The following is a 6,110-nucleotide window of genomic DNA, read 5'->3' on the forward strand; positions in this document are numbered from 1 at the left end:
ATACATAGCCACTCTCATAATACATGTTCATAACCAGCATAATAACAACAAATATACCAAGGAAACAACAACCATGTAATCCACAAATAAATATATAAAATACTCATGAATTACAAGGAGAAATAAACTCATATTAATAATTCAAAGGCCAACCAGCTTTGGGACTTCCATGAACCACTCGACCCTAGACATGTTTGAGACCCTAGACATGTTTGAGAAAAATCTCTCTTAAACCAATCTTACGCCCTTGCAATATTCCAAGTATTAATATGGGATCTCATGGAACAATCAATCAAAACCGAACCAAGGATTCAAGAGGCCAAACCACAAAAACCCATCAAACAGTGATTCCACCTGATGGTTGAACATCATAAACCATCCCAGGATTCATCTCTACCCTAACCTTTGAGCACTCCAAAGTGTTTATTCCAACCAGTGCTTCATGGCTAGTAACTCAACCCATAACTGTTCTCGAGATTCCAGAGCATTTGTCAGCCAGGGCTTCCAAGACTAGTAACTCAACCCACCAAGGTCTTCCAAACCATTTTTCCAACCAAGGCTTCCAGGACTAGTATCTCAAACGAAGTTGTTACAGGGCTTCCAGAGTGTTTCTCCAACTAGGGCTTCCAGGAACTAGTAACTCAACCCAAGCCAACGAAAACATGAGAACGAACAAAAAAACAATGAAATGAAGCCACAATACCATGGTTTTCCACGAAATGGCACGGCTAGGAAAATCCACTGTCAATCTTAGAAATCCTCCAAGCCAATGACAAATCATGACCAATAAACTACATGCATATTCCATGCATGCCAAACCTAGTGAGGAAAACATACATGCAACTCGGTAGTTTTGAGGAAAACACATTGTAGCTGATAATCCTGATGACCTCTTGTGCTTTCCTATTGTTCCTTTGCCTTCTTTCTCCAAAACTCAAAGTATGCCACACTCCTCCAGGATTGATCCAAGAAAAGTCTAAGTGTCCAAGTGTATGAGAGAGAGAGAATAGGAAGAGATCTCCGAAACTAAACAGAGTCTATGAACTGATCGTTAGAAGCCTTTTTTGTTAATGAGGCCTCTATTTTCTTCATTTTCCATTATTTTCCTTCATTTTCCACCTCACATGCAATCTGTGACCTTTCGACTCCCTTTTCTACTAATTTCCATTATTTTCATTAATAAATTCGCCAAAATTCCACTTTGCCTTTCCAAAGCCTTTATCATTTCCTTTGCCATTTTCCTTAGCCATTAATCAACCACCATTAATCCCTATCACCATGCGTTTTCCCAACATTCAGCTTAAGATATGTGTCCCATCAACCGTGGTTATTATTTTTCCTTTATTACCTCTTACATATATTTTTTACCAGGGTTGTTAGAGAACCCTCCCCCTTGGGGGAACATCGTCCTCAGTGTTCAACAACACTGACAACCAACAAGGTTACTGCCACAAAAACATACTACCCATGGAGCTTTATAACTTAGCTCGATGTAGTATTTACAATAATCAACCTATAGAGAATAAAACCGACATGAAAACATAAAAAGTATAACATCATAATGAAATTACACCCATACCACTTAATTGAGCTTTATAACATAGTTAATGGTGGTATTTACATCCATATACATATGTATGTATACCAAACATCACCAAAACATGTACCAAAACATATACCAAAGAAATATACAAAAGCACCCACTCAACCAACGAATAACGAAGGATACATATCTCACATTTGATCTACCATCTCCTATGTAGCTTCATCAGGCCCAAAGTGCTTCCATTACACTTTAACCTACATGATTTCTCCGTTTCGGAGCATGAGCATATTTCTCTACAAAATGCATTGTGTTTGTGGCTAGAATTCTCCTTTTGTATCCACCTGTAATATAGAAAATTCAATCACATGATCAACACATTTAACATACTTCTTAAACAATGACACATGGAAAACATCATGGAATTTGACTATTGGAGGCAGTGCAAGTTGATAGGCTACTAGCCCAATCCTCTCAATAATCTTGAAAGGTCCACAAAACTAGGGTGGTAGATTCACACAGGATCTAATCCACAAGGCGCTCTTCTACAATTTGATGTGCAAGTATACTTGTTAACTAACTTGGAACTCCTTGAACAACTTATTCTTATATGCATAGTTCTTCTTCCTATCTGCTAGTGATTTCCAATTCTTCTTGATTTCTTTCATTTTTGCTTCCATGTTGGCCAACATTTCAAGTCCAATCAACACCCGGTTAACTGGATGACTCTAACCAATGTGAGTATTACAACTCCACCCATAAAATACCCCAAACAGACTCATGTTGAGTGACTCATGGTACCCATTTTTGTAAGAAAGCTCTACCAGTGGAAGTTACTCTTCCCACTTTCATTGTTGATGCATCACATACATCCTCAAAATGTCCTCCAATATTTTGTTGACCCTCAATCTCCGTCGATATGTCTACACATGATAAGTTGTACTGAAGGCCAACTCTATGCCAAAACTTGCAAATAACTCCTTCCAAAACATGGAAGTGATCTTCGCATCCCTATCTAACACAATCTTCTTCAGAAATACATGTAATATGACTACATCCCTAATGAATACATGTGTTACATAACTCATTGAGAATCTCAATTTATGTGGAATGGAGTGCACTACCATTTTCATCATGTACACCACTACCATGATCGAATAATGTTGTCTAACTCTCTTAAAAGAACCTATCATAAAGTCCATGAAAATGACCTCCAATTCCACTTTGGAACTAGAATCATCTATAGTAGTCGACCTAGATGCTCACACTTTGCCTTCACTTGCTCACAATCCAAGCACCTAACCACAAGCTTTGGTATGTCTCCCTTGACATTTGGCCTAGTATTTCTTCACTGTTGTTAGCATCTTATGATAACCTGGGTGACCTAAATATGGTTTTGCATTAACCTCCCTCAAGATCACCTTCTTGAGCTCATTGCTATATGGCACATATATCCTTTCCCTAAATCTAGCCAATCCACCTACCGTGAGACAATAGTCAACATCCTATACCTGTACTTGTACATGTGCCTATACCTATACCTATAGCACTACATGTACCTGTACCTATACTTGTACTACTACCTGTATTGCTACCTGTACTTGGTGTCAACCTATATAGAATATCCATATAACTGTCATCATAATGACTTGCCTGCAAGATCCTATCATGTATATTTGTCTCATAGGAGCTCACAGCCGCTATATGATTTACCTGTACTCACCTACTAAGTGCATATTCTACCATGTTCTCTTTAACTTTGATATAATTGATGTTGGGTCCATATAATACTAGTGATTACCCCATTACTATTGTAGTTGCATCCCTTATTAATATTTTTGTGCCCCTATTATCCCCATATTGTTATTACTTTGCCCCATAGAATCCCTCTATTGTTATTTTTGTGGCTTTATATTATTATTGTTAGGTCGGTTGGGTTATATTATGACTCCTTAGACTCCTATATATAGAAAGGAGGTTTCGTCATTTGAATCATACAAGAATTGTTCATTTATGTAATGTAGAGGAGATTTCCCCCTCAAAGAGGCTAAATTCTAAGGCGTTGATCTATCTTTTCTATCTTTTCTTGAGCTGGTTACATAACATTTGGTATCAGAGCTTTGGATTCTAGGGTTTCGCTGCTCCAAATAGGTCATCGTGGCATTTTCACTGTAACTGTTTTTTTGCAACATTTCAGAAGCTAAAACAAAACCCATTTGAGTAGAAATCACGCTGAACCTCGGGTCCAAATTTTAGATCTTTTCACGCTATATTTGCGGAGATATGATCTGAGGAAGTTGGTCTTTTTGCAGACTCCTAAATTACATTCCAAATAGGTGACATGGGGAAAATCGTCATAACTTTGTCTCTGAGCATCATATTGATTTCATAAGAAGGTACAAAAAGAGGATGGACTATAGTTTCTTGTATATATCTTTCAGAGCCAAAGGGAAAAATAGTGACTCGTGGCACGTCATACAAGTTCGCTCTACTGAACTAGTCTATAATTAGGTCATTGTGGGAGATTTCGCATAACTCTTCCTTGGAGAATCCAATTTGGATCAGATTGGTGGCATTGGAAAGAGGACACAGAGGGCTACTGCAGGTCGCAATTTCAAAACTGGATGATACAAAAGTACAGAGATACATCAGAGGCAATATCGAGCTCCTACAAAGTGAAAAAAAGGTGTGTAGATTCTTTTAAATTTTTTCTTAAGATTGGTTTGAAAATTTATTTTGAAGGAATTCAAAGGGCATAGTAGACCATTATTATCGGTAACTAATGCCTCAAGGAAAGAAAATGCAAACACCTAGTAAGAAACCTAAAATCTCTAGCATGACTCATGAAGAAGAGGAAGAAATGCTACATTATATATCAAAATTTCAAGAACAAGTGCAACAAATGTCACTCTCACAAAAGCTAACAGAAGCTAAGATAAATGGTGTGGAATCTAAGATAAAGGGCGTGGAAGCTAAGATGGACAATTTGAAGATAGATTTGAAGACATATTTGAAGAGAGACATGGCAGATTTGAAGATAGATTTGAAGACAGACATGGCAGATTTGAAGACAGATTTGACAAATTTTCTACAAGAAATACTTACTAATGGTGAAAAGGTAGTAAAGGAAACTCATGATGCGAACAAAAGAAATGTTAATCATGATTTCATAGACTCTAATGTGGGATCGAAGACCCACCATATTCCAAAAATCGATATGAGGAAGTTTGATGGCAAGGATCCCGCAACATGGATATTACAGATGGAGCAATTTTTTGATCTCAATAATGTGCAAAACACAGAAAAGGTACATATTGCAACTTTATATTTGGAACCAAATCAGTTTGTATGGTATCAATGGCTTTGCTCTCATAAACAAATTATCACTTCGGTAATTTTTACGGAAGAATTGACAGCACATTATGAGGATACAAAAAACAACACTTTTTTTAGCCAATTGATAAGTCTCAAACAAAAGGGTTCAATAGTGGAGCACATTGAGGAGTTCCAAAAATTGAACACAAGGGTAAAAAATATTCCAGAGGAGCATAGGATTGATGTGTTCATAGGGACTTTAAAGGATAATATCCAACATGATGTTCACCTTTGGGAACCTAATTCATTAGAGAAGGCATTCAGGTTAGTAAGAAAAATGGAAAGCAAAAATATGGCAAGTTACCAGGAAGCATACCACTCACAACTATAAATATGGAAGTGTTGTTGCCCCTAGTCTTCCACAACCTATAAGGTTGACACCACAACAATTTTAAGAAAAAAGACCAAAAGGGCTTTGTTGCGATTGTGATAGAAAATAAACTAAAGGTCATAAGTGTGCTGAGAAGAAATTATTCTACATAGATTGCGAAGAGGAAGAAGAAAAGGAGCAAGAAAGGTCAAAAGAAGAGGATATACTCCAGGAACAAAGCCTAGATAAAGAAGAAATGAATCCGACCATATCTTGTAATGCATTGGTGGGAATTACCACTCCTCAAACCATCAAGATAGAAGGACAAATCAAGAAGAAAAAGGTAATAGTGTTGATTGATTCAGGAAGTACCCACAATTTTGTTCATTGTAAGGTAGCAAAAGAATTGAATTTTTCTTATATCCAACACCAGAGTTTCAAGTGATGGTTGCAAATGGAGGAACAATAAATTGCTCTGGAAAGTGCCATAACATCAAGCTATCGATGGGAGAATATGTACTAACTAACCCAATGCTTTCCATTCCAAAAGAGAGGTGTTGATGTTGTACTAGGAGTCCAACGGCTACAATCCTTCGGTACAATAGCTTTTAATTTTCAAGAACTTTTCATGAAATTTTCTATGGAAGGAAAGGAAGTTGAATTAAGGGGTATTGTAGGGAAACCAGGAAAGATAATCAGCTCTAACAGTATGACAAAGCTTCTAAAAAATGAACAAAGGGGTGTAATTGCACAATTGTGTTCGCTAGATGTTTCCACATTGGAATCATCTATTTCTCCAGATCTCCAAAAAGTCTTGGACAATCATTCCAAGGTATTTGAGAATCCCAAAGGTCTCCCACCTATTCATGATCATGACCATGC

This window comes from Pinus tabuliformis, chromosome 4_2, assembly GCF_031772625.1.
Source record: "Pinus tabuliformis cultivar Carrire ecotype Pingquan chromosome 4_2, CPIR1, whole genome shotgun sequence".
NCBI lineage: Eukaryota > Viridiplantae > Streptophyta > Pinopsida > Pinales > Pinaceae > Pinus > Pinus tabuliformis.